Below are 10,926 nucleotides of genomic sequence, written 5' to 3' on the forward strand. Positions count from 1 at the left end.
CTTGCTTTACTGTAATGGAGATAATTTTTTTTCTTACTAAGTCTTCTTTTAGTATCAATGGTCAGTAGTTTCTTTGTATCATAATAAATACATCGATATTTTCAAATTACGCAGGCTTTAGAAATGCACTAGATTGTTGAGATACGCATAGGCCATGTCAACTGATTGAACTCATTAAGAGGAAAGAAATCTGAAGCATTGAATAGTCTTTAGAACAGAATATGATCATTATATTAAATTTCAAGATATGAGTTTACTTATTATTTAATTTTATCTGCACTATTAAATCTCGTTTGAACATGAAAAAAATGAATCAGTTATTTAAATTGGAAAGAGAAAGTGCACAAATATTCCTGAGGAAGCTTATGCTTGCAGTCCTAAGCTTTCTGTTGGCAAAGGGCCCAAAGCTGCAGCTATAGGAAAAACAAAACAAAACAAAACACAATGTTAAAAAAACAAAAACAAAAACAAAACACCATTAGGGCACTTGGGTTGCTCAGTCTGTTAAGTGTCTGACTTCGGCTTACATCATGATCTCACATTTTGTGAGTTCGAGCCCCGTGTTGGGCTCTGGGCTGGCAGCTCAGAGACCGGAGCCTGCTTTAGAATCTGTGTCTCCCTCTTTCTCTCTGCCCCTCCCCGCTCATGCTCTCTCTGTCTCAAAAATAAATGAACATTAAAAATAAGTAAATAAATAAATAAATCACCAGAAATACCAACTAAATTAAAGAACAATATGAAGTATTGTATGATTATTTAGATTATTGATTCACTGTAAAACTGTAGTCTTAAAATAATTCAGATTGCAACCAAATGGAAAGATTTCAAAGGAGTCTAAATAATAAACTTGGACAGTATAACCAAAAAAGTTAATTTTCATTTGTGTTTTCATTCACAACTTTTCTACTAGCTTCTCCACCATATTCATTTTTAATGAAGAGATCAATTATTTTTAATGAAGAGACTGGTTATTTATTTAAGTCTTTGTATATATTCAGTCTCTATCAAAACTTTAGATTCTTCTCTTGATCTTAGCCAAAAGGCCGAGAAGCGATAAAACTTTTGATTAGATTCTTGACATTTGAGAGTCTTGTGAGCATAGAGAGGGATATTTACTATTACTTATACATTCTATATTTCTTTATAAGTATTATAAATATGTTAACAAGTGTTTTGCATATTTAAACTTTAGTTATGCAACAATGGATAAAAATCAGTAAAACTAAAACAAACTGAAAAAAATAATAATTGCTGACTAAAAATAATTAAAAGCCATCTGGAGCTTTAATATATAATTACAAAGTTAACATAGCTTTAAAAAAAATTTTTTTAATGTTTATTTATTTTTGAAGGAGAGAGAAACAGAGTGTGAGTGGGGGAGGGACAGAGAGAGAGGGAGACACAGAATCGGAAGCAGGCTCCAGGCTCCGAGCTGTCAGCACACAGCCCGAAGAGTGGCTCGAACTCAAGGACTGTGAGATCATGACCTGAGTTGAAGTCGGACGCTCAACCGACTGAGCCACCCGGGCACCCTGACATGGCTTTTTAGAAGAATAGTTCACACATATTAAATAGCAGATAAAGGATAAAAAATATCATAGTATTCATTATAACACATTTGTGTGAAAATAATATCAAAGATCTAACTCCTTCACTATCTCCATATGTTCTAATAGGCTCTCAGAATTCAGTATATTAACACATATTTATTTCTCTATTTTCTAGATGATATTAGCATTATCAGTCCCCAGAAAACAAAACAAAACAAAACGAACAAAATGAAACAGTGAAATAAAACAAACCCAACTACTCCCACTTCATCCCATGTTTTAAGTTATGGGTTACTAACTGATTCCTGGGGAAGATGTGACACTTGCTAGCAAACATAAGCCTATCCTAGTCGGCAGACCAGCTTGCTAGAGTTAAATGCTCTGGGGGCCCTGGGTGGCTCAGTCAGTTAAGCAGCTGACTTTGGCTCAGGTCATGATCTCACAGTTCATGAATTTGTAAACCAGGCATCAGGCTCCCGACTGTTAGCACAGAGCCCACTCTGTCCCTCCCCTGCTCGCTCTCTCAGAAATGAAAAAAACATTAAATATATGCATTTTTATACCAATGGGTTTTTTTTTTCAAGCTCATAGCTTCTACAAAAGTGTAATTCTCTGGAAACTTGTTCTTTTTTATTGTCTCCTTTTAGCTTTGCTTTCCAGACATCACCTGGTCAATTGGCCTGTCACTTTTTTCATATTGACCCGGTAGTTAGTACTATTGATAAACTGTACTGATTTAGGTAAAGCACATTCTAATTGACAGCATAATTATGAAATTTTATTTCCTAGGTCACAATATATTATGTCGACAGAGCCAGCTTCCCCATTTAGAACATTCTGCTAATCCATAATTTCTGGAAATCACGGTTTGACCCCCTTCCTTTTTTTAAAATTTTTGTTACAGGGTTTAAAGCTCACAGATTGGGGCGCCTGGGTGGCGCAGTCGGTTAAGCGTCTGACTTCAGCCAGGTCACGATCTCGCGGTCCATGAGTTCGAGCCCCGCGTCAGGCTCTGGGCTGATGGCTCAGAGCCTGGAGCCTGTTTCCGATTCTGTGTCTCCCTCTCTCTCTGCCCCCCTCCCCCGTTCATGCTCTGTCTCTCTCTGTCCCAAAAATAAATAAACGTTGAAAAAAAAATTCTTTAAAAGCTCACAGATTAAAAAAAAAAAAATGTCCGCAAATTATTTACTACCTTTGTCTTTAACAGATGGGCCCTAATTCTCCTCCTCTTAAGTGTAGCAAATCTTACAGGCTTGTTCCTAACAACTTGACTAAAGTGAAAGTGGTGATGTGTGCCTTTGGAGACGAGGTTATAACGAGGCCCTGCGGCTACCATGCTGATTGCTTTATCTCTTGCTCTTTTTGGAGGAAGCTCACTTTGGGGAAAACCAAGAATCAGAAGCAACTGAGAAGGTCTCCAGTCTAACAACACTCGGGAATGGAGGCCTGCCAACACCCATGTGGATTAGCTCAGAAGCAGATCTTCAGTGAGACAAACCTTGAGGCGACTACAAACTAGGGATGAACAGAACTACCCTCATAAGCCACACCTAGATTCTGGCTCCTTTGAAACTGAAATAATAAATGTCATTGTTAAGCTGTTGAATTTGGGGGTAATTTTCACACAGCAAGAGATAACAATTACAATGACACTGATATTGATGAATACGTAAGACTGTTATGACCATGGATATACCTGCTAGTTCTTCCTGTTTGGGTGCTATTTCCCACTTTTGCTAGAGTTCACCTTGAAAAGAAAATATGAAACATATTGTATATCATGTATTTTATCTAGTGTGTGATATTGCATATTTTTATATATTATACAATTTTAGTGTATATGATATATTATATTTTATAAATATGAATTATGTTTTGTCCTTTCCATGTATTTGCATTATGAGGTAGTCGTGCCTTTTGATGGATTCAACATATTATTATTATTATTTTTTCTGATGCCCAAATTACTACAATTTTGCCAAAAGAAAGCTGAATTATTTTTGGTCTTTTAGCAATAACCCAAATGTTGATAATTTTATTCTCTGACTTGAAATCACTAAAAATTTCTAGCAACAGGTGTTTCAAACACATCCTATCTTTTTATTATTATTATTATTATTATTTTATTTTTTTTTTTTTGAGGAGGGGGGCTATGTATATGAAAAGGTATATATGTTCAAAGCTGTATTGCTTTGTTTCCTCTCAGGCCATAGTCCAGACACCTGCCTGTCTCTTTCCTTCTCCTCAGTCCAAGCTGCAAAATTTGGCCTCCATTGAAAGACTGTCATGGCTTTCCTATCTTTAAAGACCCCTCTCATCAGCAATTTCAATTCTCTTTTCTTACGGTGCTTACCCATATGTGAGATTAATTATATAAATTACTTGTACCTTTTTGTATCTTGGAGTTTGAAAATACATCTTTTAAAATTTTTGATCTTTGAAAAAATGTATTATATTTTTTCCCAATAGGTAAATCAATTTAAACTAGGAAGCAAATGTTTTTTACTCTCTCTCTAAAGTTGTCTAACAACAAAGTGGATGATTATTTCATCCCTGAGACTAGTTGCAATTCTAGCTATTATTATTTAACATTAAGAAAATTCCCTAAATCATTTCCTAATTTCCTGGCCTAAGCTGAAAATAACAATAGCTAAGCTTTATTGAGGACAAACGATGCGCCCTGTACAGCACCGTATGCCTTTTGTGTAGTCTTATTTAATCCTCAAGATTACCCTATGAGGCTGCCACTAGGCTTAGCCTCATTTTAGACTGAAGGGAGTAAATCAGAGGGAGATGGAGTTTCTGGCCCAAGGTCACAGAGTCAGGGCACAGTCAGACTTTGAAGTTAAACAGTTGGAATTCTTAAATTCATGACCTTGACTACAATGCTATAATAGTTGTCTACCACCAGATTTCTGGAAAAATCTATTTCATGAATGTAACATAAAATTTGTGACACATTTTGACAGGCACATTTTTAATTTATTATTCCTGTAGAAATCTAATTCATCTAGAAATAAAGCACTTACAGAAATTTCAAGTAAAGAGAAAGTTTTTGTAATTCAACTATGCAGAAAAAAATCTTCAAACTTGGACTATACTTATACTATACTAAATGCTTATGAGGGAAAATTTAATATGCTTCTTAGTAGTAGGATGATGCTAGGAAAAGAGGTCCCAATTGACTGACTGCGTCAACATGAAGACAACATGGTTGGGGGATTTTTATTCTTATTTTTATCCGTAGCTTCTTAAAATTAAACTTATCTATGTATTTGCCTTGTTTATTATTCACATTTTGTATAAAGTAACAGCTGTATAAATATAAAGTGTGTGTGTGTAAATATGTGTAACGTGTTTCAAAAAGTATCAGTATTGCAGCCTAGAAAATACAAATTAGTTTAACCAAAAGATCACTGTGATTTGAGTATAGGTTTCTAAGAACAATCTTAATTCAAATTTTGGAATGGTCTCTTGGCTGATACTTGTTTAGCCCACATGAAAGAATACATTAAACTTGAAAGCACAAGATATTTTGTTTGTCCTCACATAAGATTACTCTAAATTTTAAAAGGTTTATAAATTATGTTGCCCTTTCAATATTATTATTTTCAAAATACATTAGACTGTCAGTTCTACAAAGTTGGGTTACAAGTGTTAGAAGTAAATTTTTTCTATTTAATTAACTTCTCTGTTTATCTTATCTTTCTGTCTTTTTACTCTTTTTCCTGAACTAAAAAGAGCCTTCATCAGGAGTTTGATAGGAAGAATATAGGGCTTAATACATTTCAATTTTATCTTTGAAATGCAAAACATAAAGGTAAAAATGAATAATTCAGTGAATTATCTACTTGTCTTGAAGATATCTAGTTATTTACATTCACTTGGCCTTAGTTTAGTCATCCACTAGAAACTTCCAGAAAAGGGACTTGGAACAGAAAAGATAATTTCTTTCTTCTCTTTCTGTCTTTCTTTTTCTCTTCCCTCCCTCCATTCTCTTTCTCTAGTCCTTACTATCATTTCCCTGTCCTCTCTATAGTTTGGTAAAGATATTGCTTTCCACTTATGTAAGGAGTTAATCATCTCTTTTTGATGATTTTAATCAAAGAGACTTGCTTGGGACGCCTGGGTGGCTCATTTCGTAGAGCCGACTTTGGCTCAGGTCATGATCTCACAGTTTGTGAGTTTGAGCCCCACATCGGGGTCTGTGCTGATGGTTCAGATCCTGGAGCCTGCTTTGGATTCTGTGTCTCCCTCTCTCCCTGCCCCTTCCCTGCTAGTGCTCTGTCTCTCTCTCTCAAAAATAAATAAACATTAAAAGAGAAAGAGAGAGACATGCTTAACAGAAGGAAATAAAAGAGCTGGTGGACAAAGTCCCATGGCATTTGCATATTTTAAAAATTATTATAATTTTTTAAATATTGTATTAGATTTTCAAAACCTACAATACTTCTGTATCCAAAGGCAAGTCATAGAATCCAAAGACAGAGGCATCTGGATACTGTTTTTTAAATTGTCTTATTCATGACCATCCTGTTATGGTTTAATAAACTGAAGCAAATTTTGCACAATCCCACATGCACATTAGAAATGACTAATGAGGACATTTTTTGTTTGTTTGTTTGTTTGAATTTATAGAAACCGCACTTAAGGCAAAAAGACCTCATCATCTCCAGTCTCAAGAGCAGCAAAAGAAAATCTTTAAAAACATTTCCTTGTGAACCTGCTGCATCTACTTTCTCCACCATTCTTGGCTCACCTGTGGTGGGATGATTTCATTCTACCTGGAGGAGGTGTTCTGATTAGCCATCCATGGTTTGAGAAAGCTCCATCCTCCTGCTGGATATGAAGGTTCTCCTCTTATGCACATCCACCTTCACACTGAAAATTCCTTGTAAGGTATCCATTTTACCTTTTTCATATTATACATGAGTCCTACTATAATTTTCTTTTGAGTTTCTTTTTTTGATGTAAACCAAGACTTACTAACGTGCAAAATGTATATCAGCCAACTCTTCTACATAAAGATGTGTGTTATTTCATGTATTGTACCCATATCTATGACAACATAGTCATAGAAATTAATATTATAACAAAGACAATTATCTCTGGAATCTGGCCCCCTTCTGTTCATTTCTATTGTAAGCTCTTAGTTCAATTTTTTTTCTTGTCTAAATAATCATAAAAAATGATTTTAACTATTTTCCGTATTGTGTATATTTCCTTACTGTAATGCCTAGGGAACTTCTTGAAAGTCTGCTCAAATAATGGAAAGTTTCCACCATACTTTAGAGGGAGACAAAACCCTTTGGCCTAATAGGTGCATGATATTTGTCTACATTTGATATAACAAGCTTCTCTACATTTATGAAGCAACCTAAATTGCTTAATAACCTGGGGTCATGCTACTAATTGCTTCCACCATCATGCCTTTCTTCATGCTTTTCTCCAAAGAAATCATTGATGTCACATTTAGTCATTTCCTTACCTCCACCTTTTCAAATACTGTATATTCTAAAAAGGTAACGACACCCCCACCATGAAGTTTCCCTAAGTAACTAGAATTGCTCTCTTCATCAATGCTCTGATAGTACTTAATTTGTAGCTCTCTAAAGCCCCTCATCACTTTTTACTGTCTTTGAGTTATTTGTATTCATGTTTTACTTCTCCCAATAGACACATATTTGAGAACCAGAATAATTTATGATTGAATCACCCACAGAGCACAGTGCAACATCTTATACAGAGTGAGATCTTTGTAACCTTTTTTTTCTTTGAGGGGAGGTGGCATTAATGGATTATGCTTAATATAAGTAAGATCATTAAAGCAGAGAAGTAAAGAAGAAGAAAAGTAGTTCAAGAAAAAACTGTTCAACATTTCAAAAATAGCTTAAAGGCCATATAAGATAACAAGATGAACATTTCATTTAGCAATTTTTAGTTCATTTATTGATATATCTAGAAGTCTAAATACAGTGGACAGGACATCAGAAGGGCTGACATTATACTGAACATTTATTATGTACCAGGTCCTTTCAAGAACTCTAATTAGATTAATTCTCACTATAAGCATGTGAGCTTGGCATTACTTCCCCCCCCCTTTTTTTTTGAAAAGTATACTGAGGCATGGTGAATTAGAATAATTTATTTAAGGTTACATAGCCATTATGAGAAGGAACCAAATCCAGGTTTTTTGTTTCAGGCTCTAGAACATACCCTTATAGGTAATGCAGCCAATGTCTGCCTGAGTATAAAAATATGTTTTCCCACAACAACTTTTCATGATGAAGACAATAATTAGGTTGACTTGGATAAATTATAACAATAACTATTCATAGGAGCATAAAAACAATTTTAAGAAAAGTGGCAGGAAAGATATGAAAAGTAAAAATTCACAAATGAAGCAATAACATTGACACTGAAGTATATTTGTTGACAAATTAAAGAGGATAATTAAAAAATATATGGAATAATTATTGAGGAATCTGTTTGCTTATGCAGTTTTCTAAAGACAAACAAAGACTAAGTGGGCTCTTCTCAGGTGGACTCAAAAGTCTTCAACCTGTGGAAAGTTGAATGAGCTTGCTTTCTTGATGAAACTGGAATCAGAGTCTCCAAATAATCAGGCTAGATTCGTTTCACCAGATTAAAGTTTTTTATAAAGAAAATTATATTTTTGTGCACCTTGCCCCACCATTGACACACACAAAACAAAAAAGCTCTGTCTTAGTCCACTCAGACTGTCATAACTGTAACAGAAGTACCTTAGACTGGGTGGCTTGAAAAATTCATTTCTCATAATTCCAAAGGCTGGAAAGTCCAAGATTCAGTCATCCACAGGTATGGTGTCTGGTGAAGAACTACTTCCTGGTTCACAAATAGTAATCTTGTCACTGTGTACCTATGTGGCAAAATGAGTGAGAGAGCTCTCGTGGATCTTTTTTTATAAAGGTGTTATTTCCATCCATGAGGGAGCCACCCTCATGACCTAATAGCCTCCCAAAGGTCCCACATCCTAATACTGACACTTTGAGAATTGGGATTCAACATATGGATATTGGGAGGATACAAACATTCAGGTGATAACATCTTGCAAAATAAATCTCTGTTTGCTTTCTGTCTACCTGATTGACAATTGATAAATAAAGAAAAGGGATGGAAATGCAAGATGTCTAAAGAAATTCTTGAAATTTTATAAAATACACACACACACACACACACACACACACACACACACAGATACATACATACTACTTAGGGTATCTATCCAAACTACTCATTTCCAATGGGTTATTGTTAGTATGAATTTCTGCTGTAGGAAGGTTGTTGAAGTATTTGTGTGTAACTTTTTGATGAATAAATCCACTAAAGAGTACAGGAGAAGCAATATTCATTGGCCGTAGTCATTAAGAAGAATAAGACTTTGTAGAAAAATGTAAAAAAAAATAATAAAACTGCCTAAAATCAGTCATTTCTTTCATTATCTCCATGCACTGGAAATTTTAAATAATGTCAATGACACAGCATTTCCCTGTGAAGTTTTTTTTTTTTTTTTTTTTTTTTATAAAATCAAGATAATCATGCAGTTATCATTGTTTTAATAATGTGATAACAATTCTAATTCCTAATTTGCTCAATTTTATTACTCCCTTAAATAATCTATGTATTCTACATAAAAGTTAATTCTGAGAACTCTCAGTTACATGGTCAAACTCTACTCAAGCAGTTCAGCCAAGAATTAAGTTTCAAAAGTTTAGTGGTGGTGGTTCAGAATGAATCAAACTGATTTTGAGTGCCAGTCTTGTCTACAGCTACCGTATAATTATATATTCCTCCCTTTAATAGTAGATTTACAATAAACCATGAAAGCACAGTGATTGTAAACAGGCAGAAACAAAATTAATTACATCTATTGTCACTCTATGTGCAAATTTTTGCCTAAACTTGGCAGAAGAATTTCACCAGGAGCTTTTCCTCTGGTGCATTTTCACTTTTTCCAAAAATTACGTGAATGCAAAACACAACTGATAAAGAACTGCTATTTAAAATTACAAAGAACTCATAAGGTTAACAACATGAAAATAAACTCAATTAAAAAACGGTCACACATCTTAACAGACACCTCACCAAGAAGATATGCAGATGGCAAATAAACACATGGAAAGATGCTCCACATCACATATCATCAGGGAAATGCAAATTAGAACAATGAGATGCCCTTGCACACTTATTGAAATGTCCAAAATCCAGAGCATTCATAACACCCAATGCTGGAAAGGATGTTGAGGAACAGGAAGTCTTATCCTGCTTATAGGAATGCACAATGGGGCAGCCACATTGAAAGACAGTTTAACAGTTTCTTACAAAACTAAACACACTTTTACTGTATGATCCAGCTATCATGCTCCTTGGTACTTACCCAGAGGAGTTAAAAACATAGCAACACAAAATCTGCACATGGATGTTTATTGCAACCATATTTATAATTGCTCAAGCAATTGCCAAAGCAACCAAGATGTACATCCGTAGCTGAATGGGTAATGCGCTTCTAGTACATCAAACAATGGAACATTGTCCAGTTCTTAAAAAATAATGAACTATAAGTCATGAAAATATATGGAGGAAACCTAAATGCATATTACAAAGTGGAAAAAATACAATTTGAAAAGGCTACGTACTGCATAATTCCAACTATATGACATTCTGGAAAAGACAAAACTATGGAGATAGTAAAAGGATGTAAAATAGGCTGAGCACAGAGGATTTTAAGGGTAGTGAAAACGCTCTGCATGATCCAAAATGATGGACACATGTGTTTATGTTGGTCTGAGTCTATTTATTGTGATAGTATTGCTAGGAATGTATGAAGCACTCTCCTAGACCTGTACTCCTTACTTGCAGTGAACCACCTTAGACATTTCCCCAACCAAAGTCAATGTTGTGGATGGACCGACACATGTAGCATAGATGTACCTCAGCAACAATCATCAGGAACTTTGAAAGAACAAGAATTTTTACTGGCAAGTCCTAAAGAATACAGAGAAAGGTCAGAAAGATGGAATGAACCTGGGGTTCTGCCTTTAGTGGGGTCAAGCGTAGGGTGCCTAGGGTATCGGGTTCATTCTTTTTGATCAATCTAAAACGTAAGAGAAAAAAATAAAATAAAACATAAGAGGAAGAATGAAAACATGGGAAGGGAAAAGCGGGGTCATTCAAGTGGTCAGTTAGGTCACTGAGGGTTTTCTAAAAGAGGAAAATCATGGGTGAGTCGGCCTGGCCTTTAATCCAGTTGTGTGGCTGGCAATAGCTTATCTGAGATACATGTTTTTTGAAAAGAATGCCTTGGCAATCAAAAGCTTAATGTTAGGCACTTACA

At 35.0% G+C, this 10,926-nt stretch overlaps 1 long non-coding RNA gene across 1 annotated transcript in view; it reads left to right on the forward strand.

Annotated features, from left to right (window-relative positions):
* Positions 1 to 7,311, forward strand: part of LOC123585666 — a 49,583-nt gene extending 42,272 nt beyond the window's left edge. Inside the window, exon 3 of the long non-coding RNA XR_006706361.1 lies at positions 6,189 to 7,311. This is a non-coding gene — a long non-coding RNA (uncharacterized LOC123585666). The remainder of the gene's footprint in view (positions 1 to 6,188) is intronic.
* The last annotated feature ends 3,615 nt before the right edge of the window (positions 7,312 to 10,926 follow it).

Source organism: Leopardus geoffroyi, chromosome C3, assembly GCF_018350155.1.
Source record: "Leopardus geoffroyi isolate Oge1 chromosome C3, O.geoffroyi_Oge1_pat1.0, whole genome shotgun sequence".
In the NCBI taxonomy this organism is placed as follows: Eukaryota; Metazoa; Chordata; class Mammalia; order Carnivora; family Felidae; genus Leopardus; species Leopardus geoffroyi.